General features: G+C 47.9%; 1 protein-coding gene and 1 non-coding gene across 3 annotated transcripts in view; one reads left to right on the forward strand and one right to left on the reverse strand.

Moving 5' to 3' along the window:
• Positions 1 to 7236: 7236 nt before the first annotated feature.
• Wipf2 (WAS/WASL interacting protein family member 2) overlaps positions 7237 to 18005 on the forward strand; it is a 38313-nt gene continuing 27544 nt past the window's right edge. The window contains exon 1 of one of the 2 annotated variants that reach the window (XM_006971818.4): positions 7237 to 7374. The gene's annotated coding sequence lies outside the window, so the exon portion shown is untranslated. Of the gene's footprint in view, positions 7375 to 7520; positions 7645 to 18005 lie in introns of those variants that run through there. The other variant, XM_016007032.3, reaches the window with a different exon arrangement.
• LOC121831870 (U6 spliceosomal RNA) lies at positions 12698 to 12802 on the reverse strand. The gene has a single exon (XR_006075472.1). It is a non-coding gene; the product is annotated as a U6 spliceosomal RNA (small nuclear RNA).

The following is an 18005-nucleotide window of genomic DNA, read 5'->3' on the forward strand; positions in this document are numbered from 1 at the left end:
AGTTCTGACATTACAGCCGTGGACCACTTAGGTGATTACAGCAATTTCACAGTGATGAATTAAACAGCACTTGCTTGGCTAAGACAGGAAGGTTGCTGCAAACTGAGGCTAGCTTCAGCTACACCTTACGTTCCAGAGGGGTTGGGAGTATAGCTTGATGGTAGAACACCTGTTCAGTTCCTCATGGCTGGGGGTGGGGAGGAAAAGGAAAAGAACAGAAAAAGGGGACAGAGCCAGAGAGATGGCTCAGTGGTTAAGAACACTGGTTGCTCTTCCAGAGGATCCTGGCTCAATTCTCAGAAGCCATGTGGCAGCTCACAACCATCTGTAACTCAGTTCTAGGAAATCCGATGTCCTCTTCTAGCCTCTGCAGGTACCAGGCGTGTACATGATGTACAGATGTACATGCAGACAAAACATCCATATTCATAAAGATAATAAAATAACCCATTTAAAAAAGACAGAAAAACAAAGACAAAGATAGAAAAACAAGCTGTGTGTGGGGTTAAGGAGATGGCTCAGTGAGTACGATCACTTGCTATGCAAGCATGAATACCTGAGTTTGAATTCCCAACATCCACACAAAAGCTGCACATGGCCCTACATACCTACAGTGCCAGTGTTGGGGAGCAAAGACAGTTCTCAGGAGCTTGTTGGCCAGCCAGACTATCTGAAACAGTGAACTTCAGGCTCAGTGAGAGACCCTGTCTCAAGGGAAGAAGGTGGAGGGCAATAAAGGACAACTGACAGTCTCTTCTGGTCTCTGTATTCATATGCATGTACAAATGCACCTGGATGCACATATGCACATACACCATAGAGAAAGCTGGCTACAAGGACATCCCTGTAGAGTTCCAGCACTCTAGGGAGTGGAGGGAGGTCATAAATTAAGGCAAGTCTGAACTGTGGAGGAAGAACTCATCCCAAAACAAAAATACACACACACACACACACACACACACACACACACACACACACACCAGCACAGGAGAATACAAATCCACAAAAAAAATAAATATTTTTGGTGGTGGTGGCACATGCCTTTTAATTCCAGCATTAGGGAGGCAGAGGCAGACAGTTCTGTGAGTTCCAGACCAGCCTGGAGAGAAGTAAAAAAAAAAAAAAAGAGTGGTACTCAGAGAGCAGTATTGAGGACTTGTATGGCCATGTTGGGGCTTTCTGGAGTAATAGAAATGTCCCATATTGTGAACCTTCCACAAGTGTGTGTACACCCATTGGGTTGTTCATGTAAAATGTGTATGTTTTGTAATGCCTTTAATCCCAGCACTCGGGAGGTAGAGGCAGGTTGATCTCTGCCAAGTTCAAAGCCAGCCTGCTCTATACAGAAAGTTCCAGGCTAGCCAGGGCTATCTCTAAATATGTAGCCCCTTCTCCCCATCCCCGATCACATCCCCTGTTCCTTTGTCTGCCCTTCACTCTCCTCTGGCCATCCTGACCATCTTCTTGTTCTTGTAGCTATCATTGTTGGCAAAATGACTTTGCCTTTTCCATTCCCTAAGCCAGATTTGACCACTCGCACAAAACCCACCCTCTATTCTGCTCTCCCAGTCAGTGTTCTGCTCAAGGCACTCCTCACTCATGACATCACTTCTGTGTCTTGGTGTGTTTGCTTAGTGGTTACCTCCCACACCAGAATAGGTCATCCCTGGGAGTGGATCTTGCTCATTGGCCGTAACTGCAATAGTAGCTGCCATGGAGCAGATACTCAATACATATTTGCTGAATGAATAAATTAAGTTGGTTGTAATAGGAACCAGAGGAGCAGGACACAATGCAAGATGATAAGTGCTCCAGGAATTAAGCCAAGGAGAATCACTGTTGGTCTGGGAATAGGGAGCAGAGAAAATAAGAAAAAAATTCCTTTGAAAGGATGAGCCCAAAGCAGGGCCAGGGTTGGCTGTTTTCTTCTTGCTGGTGGGCTGGTTGTTTGGTTTTTGGGGAGAGGGTCTTTTCATGGAGCAAGGCTGGTCTCAGACTCTCCATCCTCCCGCCTCAGCCTCTGAGTGCTGGGTTACGTGCATGAACCACCATCGGCAGCCAGAATACGGAACTGAACAGCTGGAGAAGAGCCACTGGGAGTCGCTCAGGAATTGGGCTTCACGCAGTGTGGAGGGCTGCCCCGTCCTATGGGACCAGAACAGGACGTCCAGGGGGAGCAGAGTGTGGCTGCTGAGCAGTTTCGGCTGTGTACAGGGATGTTGCTTTGCTGTGCTCCCAGCCCAGGGCGGGCAACAGAAGTGACCTAGTTAGTGTGTGCCTCTCATCCTGGTCTCAGCCACTCTCAGAAACACCAATCATTACGTACAGGGTGACATTCCAGGGCAGGGCCTTTGCCATTTCCTGTGCTCAGCTTCGTTTTTTTTTTTTTTTTCCCCTCCTAGCCTGGCCTCTAACTCTGAATCCTCCTGCCTCAGCCTCCTGAGTACTGAGATCCTAGGCTTTGTTCATATTCTCTTTCCCAGCAAACCCCCGGAGCTGGCTGGCTGTGTCAGCTCTACTTTCTAGCTGAAAATTTGAGAACTTGAGAGACTTTTGTTTTTGCCTGGAATTCTCCATGAAGCTGAGGATGACCTTGAACTCCTGATCTAACTGCTTCCACTTCCCAAGTGTTGGAATTATAGGCATAAACCATCATCTCTGGCTACAGACAATTTTTATTTTTTAAAACAGAGCCCTCTTCAGAGGGCTGAAGAGATGGCTCAGTGGTTAAGAGCACTGGCTGCTCTTCCAGAGGACCCAGGTTCAATCCCCAGAATCCACATGGCAGCTCACATCTGCCTGTAACTCCAGTTCCAGGGGATCTGACACCCTCATACAGACAGACATGCAGGCATAACAACAATGCACATAAAATAAATAAAATTTAAAAATTTAAAAACAGAAGCAACGAGAGGTCTTAAATCCACCCTTTGAACAGAAGCATTGGGTCTCATGGGATGGTAAGATGATGAGAAGAATCTGGAGTGGTCCAAAGACCAGTCTAACCAGAACCCTGTTGAATGTGAGTAGGGGAGACCAAGGAATTTAGGCAGTGACGTTTTCGACCGCCAGGTGTCACCACAGAGAACACTTTCTCAAGGTGCCTAGGAGTGGGAATCCGGCAGAGAGCTTTCCCCCACTTGAGACAGGGTCTCACTGTAGAGCTCTGGCTGGCTGGAACTCACAGAGATCTGCCTGCTTCTGCCTCTGAAGTGCCAGGATTAAGGGTATGGGTTGCGCCCATCCTCAACCTTATTGTTTGAGACAGCGTCTCTCACTGAAGCTCACTGATTTAGGTAGCCTAGCTGAGGATCCACTTGTTTTTGTCCCCCACCTTTGGGGTTATAAGTGCACATCACACAGTGTTTACATAGATGCTGAAGAGCCAGACTCGGGTCCCCCGCTTAGGCAGAAAGCACTTTACCACTGAGCCACCTCCCCAATTATTATTATTATTGTTGTTGTTATTATTATTATTATTTTATTTTTATTATTACTATTTAAAATAGGGTCTCATAAGCTGGGTGTGATGGTGAACTCCTTTAATCATGGCACTCGCGAGGCAGAGGCAGGTGGATCTCTATGAGTTTGAGGCCAGCCTGGCCTATATTGTGAGTTCTAGGCCAGTTAGGGCTACATAGTGAGGCCCTGTCCCCAAATAAATAAACATGTAAATAAATAATAAAAACTACAATCATGGGTCTGAAGAGATGGCTCAGCAGTTATGAACACTGATTGCCCTTATGGAGGATGCGGGTTCGAGTCCTAGCATTCACAGGGTGGCTCACAGCCATCTGCAACTCTAGTCCTAGGCGATCCAGTGCCTTCTTCGGACCCCCAAAGGGACCAGGCTCCCCTGAGGTACACACACATATGTTCAGGGAGAACACTCACACACATAAGAACCACTCATTACAAAGGGGAGGGAACAGAGCTGCTGGTGTGAGCATAGAGGGCATGGACTCGGAAGACATGTCTGCCACTTCGCAGGTCGGTGACTTGAACGTAGGTGGTTAGGCTCTGTGTCTCTCCTTTCTTTCACCTGGGAAGTGGGAGAGTACTATTACCCTCTTGAGAAAGCTGTGAGGATTAAACGGAGTAGGATGGCATGTGAAGTTATGACAATGACTGGTACATGGCAAGTTGCAATAAACGTCAAACCTTATGGTTTCTTTTTTAAAATATTTGGTTTTCGACGGTTTCATACATCTATAGAAATATTGACCGGACTCACTCCTGTTCCCCTTTTGTCCCCTCCCGCTCCCTCTGGAACTCTGCTGTCCAACATGTCCCCCTCCTCCTCTCATGTCTTCCTGTTGGTTGAGATGGAGTCTCCTTGTGTGTCCCTGGCTGTCCTGGAACTCACAACGTGCCCCATGCAGAGACAGGCCTGCTTCTGTATCCCAAAGGCTAGGCCACTCCTCCTGGCCCTCAATTACTTTTTAAACCCTGCTTTCTTTCCCCTTCGAACTCTAGCTCTAAGCACGGCGAGGCTGGCGAGAGGGCTGGGTACACGGGCTTTGCCCTCATGCCTGCCAACTTGAGTTTAGTTCCAAGAACCCACAGGATGGGAGGAGAAGCAGTTCCCGAACATTGTCCGTTGACCTCCACACGTGGCCTGTGGTGTGCTCCCCTATACACAATGAACAAAAAAATGCATCTTTAGGCCGGGCGGTGGTGGCGTACGCCTTTAATCCCAGCACTCGGGAGGCAGAGGCAGGCGGATCTCTGTGAGTTTGAGGCCAGCCTGGACTACCAAGTGAGTCCCAGGAAAGGTGCAAAGCTACACAGAGAAACCCTGTCTCGAAAAAACAAACAACAACAACAACAACAAAAAATGCATCTTTAATCCCAGCACTTGGGAGGCAGAGGCAGGTGGATCTCTGAGTTTGAGGTCAGCCTGGTCTACAGAGTGAGATCCGGGACAGCCAGGGCTACACAGAGAAACCCTGTCTCAAAAAAAAAAAAAAAAAAAAAAAAGGGGGGGGTGAGGTGTGGGGAGGAAATAATTCTTTTTGCTTTGAACGATTTTTTTCCAAGAATGCTTTCTTTTGTTTCCTACCCTGGCCCCTTCATACAGATTTCATGTAGAAAATGAGAGTTAGCCTCTTTTTTTTTTGTTTGTTTTTGTTTTTTGAGACAGGGTTTCTCTGTGTGGCTTTGCGCCTTTCCTGGAACTCACTCTGTAGCCCAGGCTGGCCTCGAACTCACAGAGATTCACCTGGCTCTGTCTCCCGAGTGCTGGGATTAAAGGTGTGTGCCACCACCTCCCGGTGAGTTAGCCTCTTGGTTTCTTTTTTCATAAAGCTTATTATTGCTATGTCCCCAAATGAGATGTCCCTGTATTCACTCTAGTGGCTGCCCTTGACATAGAGTGATGTAATAAGAGAGCAGGGGCTTGCTTAGCTACACTGGGCAGAGAATACCCTCTGGGGGGGGGCATGAAGCAAAGGCTTGACCGATGAAAATGAGACAAAGGTAACCTGTTCAAAGGCCTTGAGGTGCAAACTCCATTGTGTGTTTCAGGAACTGGAAGTAGGTCCACATAATGCCAAGCCACTAAGGATGAGACAGGAAAAAGGATGGGGCAAAGAGCTAGGAAACAGTCTAGATCCACTGCCCCATGGGTCCAGTCACCCCACTGTCAGGATGCAGTGTAGGTAGCGACCTGCACATCTTCACCTTTGCACCCACTGACCCTGCCTGGCATGGGTTCCTTACCTTCGCTGACTAGTAATGGAATTCTACCTGTCTTTCCTTTTTTTTTTCCTTTTCTGTTTGGTTTTCTGAGGCAGGGTTTCTCCATGTAGCCCTGGCTGTCCCGGATCTTGCTCTATAGACCAGGCTGACCTCAAACTCAAGAGATCCACCTGCCTCTGCTTCCTGAGGGCCGCCATACCCAGCAAAATTCTACTCATATTTCAAAGACTAGTTCAAGCCATTTATAAAATCTTTTCTCGTTCTTCAGCAGGAATGAATCACTCCTGTGACATCCCAGCACACGTCACCATAACACAAATCACATGCTGACTTGGATCTCAGCTAGCTGTTTACATGTCAGTCTGTGTACCAACATGGTGAGTTCCCAGAGGGCAGAAGCTCTGTCTTAGTCACCTCTGGAACCATCTCCTGGTACCTAGCCTAGTGTATGACCCATAGCAGATACTCAATGTGACATTTACTTCACTAGTGGGTGTGGCCCAGCCCTTGAGGCAGAACAGAGGGAAAACAAAAATAATAACAGCTTATGGCTTATCACATGCTTTCCCATTCATTACCTGATGAGCCTTCACGGACTCTATTAGAAAGGACAAACACTATGAGGTAGCTGAGGCCCAAAAGCACATTGCTAGTAAGTGGGGATTAAACCCCAATACTGTTCTTTTACTTGAGTTTCAGCCCTGGTCATTGGGTTGACCTGAGGAGCAATGAGACGTCTGGAAGCAATGGGGTTGCCTGGAGTGGTGACAAGCTTTTGTGTAGGAAGAAGAGATCCTTAGTCATTTGCACCAGAGTTAGCAGTGATGTCAGCAAAGGATGATACCTCGCTCTCATCCAGGCACCTAGAGGAGTTCACAACACCACCCCCTCAGCCCAATGAGCTGGGGATACCTCTGCTGAGGAGGATGTTCAGTGGTTAGAATGACCTAACAAATGACATGTAAGGAGAAGCGTGCCTCTCAGTTGCTATGACAACCGGAGCTTGTCTACTGGGCCCCTCCAAGGGTAGCGGAGTCGTGTTCTTCCTTAATTCTAGACCATATAAGGGCTTTGTGTGTGTGTGTGTGTGTGTGTGTGTGTGTGTGTGTGTGTGTGTGTGTGTGTGTGTGCGCGCGCGCGCGCGCACCCGCCTAGTGGAAAAAAACACGAAAAAAAACCCCCCATATTTAAGAAAACAGCAGTTAGCTCAGTGGTTCTCTCCGTTGGCCAGAAGTTAAAATCATCTGCTCAGTTTTAAAGGTCAGACTGAATTTGACAAATGAAATAAGCATCTCATGGGCTGCACCCTGGCATCACCAGCCACTGAAAACCTCGCAGGCGGCCCCAACTGCAGCCCAGGATGCAGACCCGGCTTTTAACTGCGGAGCTCGTCTTGCGACCTTCTCAAGATGGTGGCGCTCCGCCCCCACGTGCGCCGGTGGAAGGCAGGCTTCCCGAGGCGCATGCGCCCCGCGTCTCTGGGCTCCCGGCTACCTCCTCCTTTTTCCCCCGCCTCCATTTTGTTCGCGGACGCTGGGGACGGTGGGAGCAGATCCATTTCCGGGTTGGTAAAAGGGGCGGCGGCGAGAAAGAGAGCTTGCCGCGGGGCGAACGGGCAGGACTCAACCAGGACAGAGGTGACGGAGGACTCGCTCCCGGAGCAGGCCCGGCCAGGTGGGAAAGACGGCGGGGCGGCGGAGCCCGCCGCCGGGGTGACCTGCGGACCTGAGTGGGAGGGAGAGCCGGGAAGGGGGTCCTGGGGGGGAGGGGACGCCGGGGGAGGGGCCTGAGGCGGGGAGGGGGCCTGGGGGCGGGGCCTGGAGACCCCGGAGAAGGGGCGTGGGCCGTCCGAGCGGAGGGCGGTGTTGTGTGGCCGGTGCGGACCGTGCAAATGGGCAGGTTTTGGAGAGACAGGAAATTAGAGATCCTGAAGGGTTGGGTGAGGTGAGTAAGACGGCCACTCTGGGCGAGGAAGGAGGGGGACCGTGCGCCGAGGGGGAGATGGGGAAGGGAGGGAGGACCTGTTGGGAAAGGTAATTATTGAGCAGGATGCTCTGAGTGGAGGAGGCCGGTGTGACATTCCGGAATTGATGCAGGTGGAAAGGGATGGTTGAGAGGGAAGCTGTTTACATCAGAGGAGGGTTTCGAGAGTGTCGGGTGAGAGGGAGGCAGTCGGAGAGATGTCTGAGATGCGTTCGGAAGGAGGCACCTGGAGTTGGAGGTTCCTGTTGGAGCGGCGTGAAAGGAGGGACTGGAAATCTGAAGGCGCTAAACGTAGGCTGTGTGTGCGGTTGAGTTACTGATTAGGAAGGCATATTCTGGAAGGATAGTATTGGATCGAGAAGCTGGAGGAAGCTGGTGTGCACTGGAATCTACCCTCACCCCCCATTCCTTGCTGGGGATTGAATCCTGGGTCCACTTGTATGCTGGGCATACATACCTCTAACCTGCACTCGAACCCTGGGATTTTTTTCTTTCTTTTTCTTTTTTGGTTTTTCGAGACAAGATTTCTCTGTGTATCCCTGGCTATCCTGGAACTCACTCTGTAGACCAGGCTGGCCTCGAACTCCCGAATGACTTCCGAATGAATGCTGGGCTTAAAGGCATGTGCCACCCCCGCCCAGCTGGAACTCATATTTTTTAAAGCGACTTGATTAGTACTAGATTGATCTCTCCCTGGACCCATTCCTTTTTTCATGCTATTACTTTTGCTTTAGAGTTGTGTCTTCTGACATGTCACATGCTTTTGGCTACTCTCTTCTCTTTTTACGAACCAGAAGAGAACTTTGGGGAATAAGAAGTACTCTAGCTCATGTATAGATTTACATGTAACTTTGCGACAGACCATTAAACTCTCATTCTCTTCCTCCTTTGCCATATAGGTCTGACCCATCTGTTCCCCTAAAAGACTGTGCTAACCTATTAGATCTTTGAAGTCTGTGTAAAGAAAAACAAGATTGTGATAGTGCTGTTTATTGGTGTGTGTGTGTGTGTGTGTGTGTGTGTGTGTGTGTGTGTGTTTGACAGGATTTCTTTGTGTAGCCTTGGCTGTACTGGAACTTGCTCTGTAGATCAGGCTGGCCTTGAACTCATGGAGGGTGGGCACCTGCCTCTGCCTCCTGAGTGCTAGGATTACAGATGTGTGCCACCACTGCCCAGCATCTATATGCATTTTAATATATAATCTTTAGTCTTATAGTATCTTTATATATCTTAATATTTTTAATAGTCAATTTTTTTAAGTTACTGTGTTGGTTACCACCAAGAGGAAGATACAGATTTTAGAGTCGGAAATGAATGACTTCAGTTGTTAGTGACTTAGAGAATGCAGTGTTTTGTTTTCTAACTACCTGAGTCTTTTAGAGAGGTGAGCCATATGCCTTGGTTCAGTCAGTATCTGTGGCCTTGCTGTCAGAGGGTAGAGACTGTAGACAGGATTTCTTGTCAGTCCTTTGAGGTTTTCTTTTAGCTTTTTCCTTGACTGTGCTGCTCTGAACACTTAGTTGGTAAGTGAACTTGATTAGCCTAGAAGTGTTTTGGAGAGTCTTGGCATTTCTGAGGTCTGATGTGATTTGCCAAAGACTGGGCAGTTTTAATTCTGCCTCACTCTTGATATCAGAAATGGTGTTTACATGAGGCGGTGCTGATTAGTGATGTGGACACGTAGGTGAGAGTCAGGGGAGGGGAAGGGTAGTGGGACGAGTCGATATAGCTTGGAAGTTTTACTCTGGAGTTGAAGAAAAGGAATCCTGTTCTGTTGAAGGGAATACCATCACATGTTCTTGCCTGACTTTAACCTTCTGAACTGCTCCCTGGCACACTTGAGTGTGCTTTTCTTGTTGCCCTCAAGTAATTCTGAAGTTCATGGCCTGTTAGTTCAGGCTGTTCTAGCAAACCCTAGTACTACCAACTCCAGGAAGAGCTGCTGCAGGCATGAAGTGTATGCACACATCTGGAGATGAAAACCTGTGTAACAGTGTACTGCTGGGTTTTGATTCGTTTGTTTTCTTGAGACAGTTTCCCTGTGTAGCCCTGGCTGTCCTGGAACTGGCTCTGTAGACCAGGCTGGCCTCCAGAGATCTGCCTGACTCTGCCTCCCGGGGTAGGATTAAAGGCGAGTACCACCACCGCTCGGCTTTTGGTTTATTCTTAAGAGGGTTTTGCTATAACTTATGGCTGCTGCATGGCTTCTTTCTTTAACACAATGGTTTTCATTTTTCCTGTCTTGACACATTTTCCCATTGCACTGTTCAACTAGTCCTAAGTGGCAAGTGCCAAGCTGCCCTCCCCTTTCTGGTGGGCATCCTGTCTGTGTCACAGCTTGAAGCCACCAAAATGAAAGGATTCTTGACTGCTTCAAATGCGGAGGGTGACAGAAGCTGAGCTGGGTTTCTTGAGCCAGAGAATGGACTCTGTCAAAGCAAAGAATAGTTGCAGAGACAAACTGGGACCTGGAAGCTGTGACTAACATTTTGGCAACATGCATCCCTTTGCCAAATCACTTCTTTTCTTTAAGAGTGTGATTGTTGATCTCTTTCTCAAAGTAAGCTCTTGTTAACTGTTCTTCACACAGCTCCCAAGCAGAAGCTGGCAGAGTTCTGGTTGATTGACTGTCTCTTGGGGATGTATGCCTTGGATTAGAGTGCATGGGACATCCCACGTCAAATGAAGTCCTCTGCTAGATCTCAAGAGCTGCTCTGCAAGGAAATAGAGGCAGAACTCTCCACAGTGTGTTTGGCAATTCTTCTAAATTCAAATCTACTTCTTATTTATCTGGTGATTAAATGCAGGATGGCCAGGGCTACACAGAGAAACCCTGTCTCGAAAAATAAATAAATAAATAAATAAATAAATAAATAAATAAATAAATAAAACAAAAGGATATTGAAAAACGTTAAATATAAGCCAGATGTGGCTCATGCCTGTAGTCCCAGCACTTGGGAGACTGAGGATGACTGCAAATTCAAGGACAGCCTGAGCTATAGAGTAAGAGCCTGTCTTAAAGGGGATGGAATCTAAAGAACTTAATGATGTTGTTAGAGAAAAAAACTGTTGATAGGTGTGTTAATATCTAAGCCAGTCTTGAATAACTTAAGAGATTTGGCTTGGCATGCAATGAGATTCTGTGGAGGCACATAGGTTATCAGATACCTGAGCAAGGGCTTGCCTACCTGGATATCAGGCTATCCGATTATTCTTCAGGAGGTAGGTGGGTGAAGATGATGTTCTCTCTGCTGGATCTTTCAGGTGGGGGTGCCTATGAAGATGTTTTCTTGACCATATGGCAGTAGCCTCATAACATTGAAGGTAACGCCAAAATGATGCACAGAGAAACCCTGTCTGGAAGAAAATAAAACACAAAAAAGATTATTATTTATTTTTTTATTATTGTATATATGCATGGTGTGTGTGTGTGTGTGTGTGTGTGTGTGTGTGTGTGTGTGTGTGTGTGTTATGAGGGGAGTACTTGCTGGGACGTGGGTTGGTCAGAGGGTTACTCTGTGGAATTAGTTCTCTCCTTCCACCTTTATGTGGGTTCTGGGGATTGAAGTGAGGTTGCCAAGCTTACCCGGCAAGTGCCGCTAGCCACAGAGCCATCTCACCAGCCCTGGAATATTCCAGTTTTGATATTCAGATTTGAAAACCTGGCAGTGTGGCTAGTGATGTAGCTCAGTGGAAGAGCACTTGTCTAGCATAGCAAGGGTAGAGTGGGTCCCCAGCATCCCTCTCCCTAGGGGGAAAAAAGGCCAACAGGTTTAGATATAAAGATTTTGACTCTGGTCCAGAGCTTTGATTTTTGATTGTGGCAACAATACAAGTTATGTTTATGTCCCAGATCTTTCTTTTCTGAAAAGTGCCAAATCTGTATGTATCTAAGAAATGTGGTCAATTTCATCCCCCATTTTATTGATTTAAACAAGGTGTTGTGTGTGTGTGTGTGTGTGTGTGTGTGTGTGTGTGTGTGTTTTGAAGGGGTAAGGGTGTGCATGCCACTGTACACATGTGAAAGTCAGAGAACAAATTGATGGGTTCACTTTTCTCCTACATTCATTTAGGCTCCAAGGATTGAACTCAGGTCACCAGGCTTGCATTGTTGAGGGGCATATGCTGCTTAGCCACTTCACTGGCCCCCTTCTTAAGAGATTTGGAGATCAAGTCTCACTCTGGCACTTCACAGGTCCCAAGTTCCTAACACCATCAGGTGTGGCTCACAACTGACTAACTCCAGCTGCACCTTCTGGATACTGTGGGCACCCATGTATGTGGCATGCACTCACATAGACACACACAACTTTTGTTGTTGTTGTTGAGACAGGGTTTCTCTGTATAATAGCTCTGGCTGTCCTAGAACTCACTCTGTAGACCAGGCTGGCCTCAAACTCAGAGACCTGCCTGCTTCTGCTTCCCAAGTGCTGGGATTAAAAGCATGCGTCACCACCACTGGATTCTTTTGGTTTTTTGAGACAGGGTTTCTCTCTGTAGTTTTGGTGCATGTCCTGGATCTCACTTTGTAGACCAGGCTGGCCTTGAACTCACACAGATTTGCCTGGCTCTGCCTCCCGAGTGCTGGGATTAAAGGCGTGCGCCACCACTGCCTAGTTGACACACAACTTTCAAAAGAGAAATAAAGATGAAATTGGTGTTTGCAAATTTTATATGTTGAATTGTGGTGGAGCTTGTTTATAATCCCAGTATTGAGGAGGTGGAAACAGATGGACCAGGAGTTCAAGTTCAAGGCCTTTGTAGGCTACAGGAACCCTGGTTCAAAAAAACAAATACAATTTCTAGTTGAAATAAGTAATACAACACTCACATGGCAAAGAATAAGTGAAGCTGAGCATGTTGACTTGCCTGCAGTGTCAGCACTGCAGAGGCAAAGGGCTGCAGAAGGGTGCATTTGAGGCTAGCTAGCATGGGTTTAAGGTTAAGCTTGAGCTCTACAGCAAGACCCCAAGGCTGAAATAGCTCAGTGGTGGGACAATTGCCTCTTGTTTTTTAACACGTGGAACACTTCACGAATTTGCATGTCATCCTGAGCAGAGGCCATGCTAATCTTCTCCACATCGGTCCGGTTTTAGTGTATGTGCTCCCAGCTGAGCATGTATCTTTTGTCTTTAAATGTATTTGGTCATTATTCCCCACTAGTGATAAGTAGATATGCCCTATCCTGATAACAGTTTCAAACTCTTACATGCTATGTTCCAAAATTACCACAACGTATTGACCTTTTGAAGTTGGTTTTAGAGTTTTTTTCTCGGTCTCCTCCTTTTTTACGAACTGAACTATAACCCAACCCTTAGCTCGTTAGAAATAAATGACATATGTGTGCATGATTACTCATACATGCCTGTGAAGGACCGAAGAGGTTGTCCGACTCCATTGAGCTGGAGTTACAGGTGATTGTGAGCCGGCCAATGGGGAAGCTGGAATCAAATTTGGGTCATGTGAAAGGACAGCAAGTGCTCTCGACAGTGGAACCACCTCTCTAGCCCCTTGTTTTGTTTTCTCAAGGCAGGGCCTTGTAGCTCAGGCTAGCCTTTAAGTGTGTGCCGCCATGCTCACCTTTTTTAAAAATACGTTTTTCTTTGAAGTAATTCTGAAGCTCAGAAAATAAGGACATTCTCCCTAATGTGTGCCACGCACTGTGCGGGGTGTTAGGGATACAGCCGAGAGCAAATGAGCAGTTTTGGCCTTTGGGACAGTTGGGGTCTACTGGGAAAGACCTCCTTTGAAGAAAGGACTAGCTGGTGCTGCTGTCCCTTGTGCAGGCAGCTACTGGGGAGCCCAGGCTGACTGAGGCGAGAGCAGTCAGGGGAGAGCTTGGAGAGACTGACTTGTAAGGCGAAGCCTCGGGACAGGGGTAGGGGTGTGGAAAGGTGGTTTAGGGGCAAGGTCCTAAGGAAGGAATGTGTTTTGAGGAAAGAAGGCCCTCATAGCTAGTGTCGGGTTTAGAGGCAAAGAGGTCAGGCAGGGGTGTGGGCTTTCCTGGAAGATGAGGCAGGTACTTCACTTAGCTCACTTGTTAACGTTGGTGATACTGAAGACCAGACTCGGGCCTCAAGCAGGCCAGGCCAGTCTCTGCCTCTGAGCTCTGCCCCCAGCTGCAGCTTCAGGGAATTCTGAACTCAACACCAGGAAACTTGCAGGTAACTTCCTCCAGTTGCTAGTTTGTTGCTGTGGATGCTGAAGTTGTCTGCAGCATGTGTGGATCTCATTCTCCATCAGAATTTTCCTTATTAAAGCCTGTCCCTTTAGTCTCAGCTTCTCCCAGGGCGTATAAATCAAGCCTGGTTGGCTGGGTTAGGTTTTAAGATTACTGGGATACTGTCCTTAGATTATGGGGATGATGGGATTGTTAGTTTGCTATGGAGGAGACAAAAAGTCTATACTTGTAGGGAATTATGACAGCTTTGAGAGTCTTCCTGGGGCCAAGGAGAGAATACAGATGTTCTTATGAACTAGTGTGAATAGTGTTCTGTCATCTGATCATCTGGGTTGTGTTTCTACACAGGACACATAACATAAGTCTTGCTGTGCATGCAAGTAAATGAGTACGGGGGGGCGGGGGGGCTGTCGTGACCCGGAATGTCTGTAAGCGTTTCATCTGGGACCATTATAAGAGTGGAAGAGCATTTGTATCTGCAAGTGTGCTGACTTTTGTTCAGAAATCACAGCATTCAAAGCCCAGATGGTCCTGGTTTGATGGAGCACTTTTCTTACGTAATTGGATCAGCTTGTCCTGCTTTCATAACTTCAAGTAGACTCTTGATTTAGCAACCTATCGCTGGTGATCAAGGAATGACAATGTGTGAGTTTTTCTAGCATTTCAGCACAAAGCATCTGCATTTCTGGTGGCTCGAGGGTATTAGAATGTGAGAGAAGAGACTTCAACAGGAAAAGTCACGGCGCTGTTATTAGATTATCTGTGGTGAGTTGGGACTTAGTACATTCTGTTTGAAATGAGGCATGACACCTCTCTGTGTGTGAAGTCTGATGAGCGTTTCATGGAGCATCTGCTTAAGTTTCTTTCAGGCCTTTTCTTAGTGGAGTCTGTCGTCAGGTTTTCTTCCTGTGTCTGTGTGTGTTCTGCATCGTGTTTGGGATGTGGACATGAAGGACGCTCTGATGGAGGTGGCCGGCTAGTTAGGAGAGGTGTGGCTCCCTGACAGTGGGAGTAGCCTGTTTTGCCGCCAGTGACTAGGTGTCTGCCTTTCTTGTTTGTAATAGATCCCCCACCCCACGCACACCCCAAGTTTTGGCTGGCCTGGACCTCTGGGTCTTGTTTTCAGTGTGATGTTACTGTTAAAAAAAATTAGCATCAGGTGGTGGTGATGTGTGCCTTTAATTCCAGCACTTGGGAGGCAGCGGCAGGCAGATCTCTGTGAGTTCGAGGCCATCGTGGTCTACAGAGTGAGTCCCCAGGACAGATAGGGCTACACAATGAAACCCTGTCAAAAATTTATTTAAAGAGGTAAGTCCTGCTGTGTCCCCTATGCTGGCTCCAAATTTCTAGGCTCCAGCCATTTCCTGCTCCAGCCTCCTGAGTAGTTGGGACTGTGACTGGGTGTCACTGCACCCGGTTTGGTCATGATTTCTTTTAGTGTCCTAGAGGTTGCTCATATATTTGGCCTCTGATAGAGTAAGTGCTGAGATCACTGATCACCCTATGGTTACACCCAGACTATGGCACAGAGCCAGGTCACCATGGGCAGCCTGACTCCATTAGAGTTTCAGGCAAGACACAAGTGCTAATGTCCTTCTAGTTTTTCTTTACTGTTGGTGAGTATGTGCCTGTGGTCTGCCGGGGTGTGTGTGCAGGGGTCACAGGATGTCTGTATGGAGTGGTTTCTTATCCTCCACCTTTACTTAGGTCTCAGGTATCAGATTCTGGTTGTTGGGTTTGAGGGGCAGGTACCTTTACCTGCTCAGCCACTTTGCTGAGGCGGGGGCAGGGGATATATAAACTTTTTTACTCTATTTATTTGCTTTGGTAACATATCCAACACTGACTTTCTCTGTGTAGCCCTGGCTGTCCTGGAACTCGCTCTGTAGCCCAGGCTGGCCTCAAACTCACAGAGATCTACCTGCCTCTGCCTCCCGAGTGCTGCGATTAAAGTCGTGTGCCAATTCTGCCTAGCCTTTTTTTTCTTTTAGTTTAACTTCTTTATTGACTCTTTGGGAATTTCACATCATGCACCCCAGTTCTGCTCACCTCCTATTCCCCCTAAATCCTTCTTTCACCCCTGCCACGCCCCCCATAAAAGAAAACAAAAACAAAATGAACAGGCAAACAAACAGAAGCAAAAACAAAAGAAACCCAACAAACCAAAACAACAACAATCTCTTTGCTTCTCCTTCTCTCCCGCCTCTCCAACATCTCATCATTGGTCCTGGTGGCATTGGGAGCCTTGGTGTATCACATAGTGTACCCCTTTGTCAATCAGCTTTACTAGCAAATGTTGAGTGCAGTGAGTCACTGGTCGGTTCAAAGCCTGGCTTCTGGTACACCATCATCAGTGATCCTCACCAGAACTCCTCTGGAATATTCTACCCCCACCTCTCAGTCTTGGAGATCCTGCTGATATTGTTCCACAGCACCAGTCATTTTACAAGCTCCTGCAGTTCCTAGATGGGGTAGATGCTAGTGTGGGCCTATCCAAGGCCTGGCTATGTGTCTGGGTAGTAGCCAAGCTGGTCAGTACAGGCCACTGGGGCCACCTTCCTCAGGAGAGGGGGAGTCAGCTCCCCTACCCTGGTAGGTTCAGCCTCTGTCCAGCGAGAGGCAAGGCCAGCTTTCCCAGGGCCATGGAAGGGTGGCGCCAGTTCAGCATGGCCCTCTGATTTCATCTCAATGGTTCCTAAGGCCTCCTGAGATGACCCCAACCCAGACATCAACACAGACCCCAGCTGCAGCTGAACCACAGACCCAGACATGACCCTTAGCAGCAGCTTGGGCCCAGGGCCCTGGCTGTGGGTAGAAGGAATGGCCGCTCAGGTGGGGATGGCTGACAGACACAACCAAGGCCTCAGTTGTGACCCCACCCCTGGGCCTCTGTGTGACCATTGGTGACAGTATAGTGTTGCTAGAGTTTTCCTGCCTTGCCCACAGTCAGGACAAATCTCTGTCACCCGCCAGTCCCACAGCCGCTCAGACCCAACCAAGTAAACACAGGGACTTATATTGCTTACAAACTGTATGGCCGTGGCAGGCTTCTTGCTAACTGTTCTTTTATCTTAAATTAACCATTTCCATAAATTTATACCTTGCCACGTGGCTGGTGGCTTACTGGCGTCTTCACATGCTGCTGGTCATGGCGGCGGCTGCAGTCAGTCCTTCTGCCTTCCTGTCCTTTTATTTCTCCTCTCTGTTAGTCCCGCCTATCCTTCCTGCCTAGCCACAGCCGATCAGGTTTTATTTATTGATCAATCAGAACAACTTGACATACAGACCATCCCCCAGCACAGCCAAGTGCAGACCATCTCAGACACCTGCACTCAGGCTCATGGTCCTAATCATCCTCTATGCGGACCTGCTGGGTAACGCCACAAAGAACCCAAGAAGGGCTCCCACAGGACATACAGAACATCCCACAGCAGTATAGGACCCGGACTTCAGCTTCAGGAGGACCATGGTCCCCAGCATGGTCCTTGGCAGCAGATGGGCTGGATGTCACCACTGCTCCAGGGGCAGGATGGCTTGGGCCTTATTTTTATGAGGCAGTTTTGTTTATACTCTTTCTTTTTAAAACATGGCCACAAATACACAAATACACACATAATTAAAACTAAAGTAAGTCTTAAACAGAACTAAAGTAAAAAAGCTGGGAACCGGCTGGTGAGATGGTTGGGTGGGTAAATGTACTCACTGCCAAATCTGACAATCTGAGCTCCATCTCCAGGACCTGCACAGAAGAGACCTGACTCCCCAAGTCATCCTCTGTGCTCTGACCTCAGAGTGCACTGTGGGCACGCACGCACGCATGCACGCACGCACACCATTAAAAAAAAAAAATAGAGCCTGGAGAGATGGCTCATAAGAACATTTGCCACTCAAGCCTGGTGACCTGGGTTCAATCCCTGGGAACCACATAAAAGTGAACTGAACAAACCAACTCCAGAGTCCTCTGACCCCCCCATGTATACTGTAGAACACACACACAAATGAATAATAAGTGGTGGGGAGCAGTGAGACAGTCACTAGGTAGCCCAGGCTGGCCTTAGTTTTGCTTTGTAGCTGAGGAAGACCTTAAACCTCTGGTCTGCCTGCTTTCACCTCCCAGGTGTCAGAATCACAGGCATCCATG

This window comes from Peromyscus maniculatus, chromosome 8 (assembly GCF_049852395.1).
Source record: "Peromyscus maniculatus bairdii isolate BWxNUB_F1_BW_parent chromosome 8, HU_Pman_BW_mat_3.1, whole genome shotgun sequence".
Lineage (NCBI taxonomy): Eukaryota > Metazoa > Chordata > Mammalia > Rodentia > Cricetidae > Peromyscus > Peromyscus maniculatus.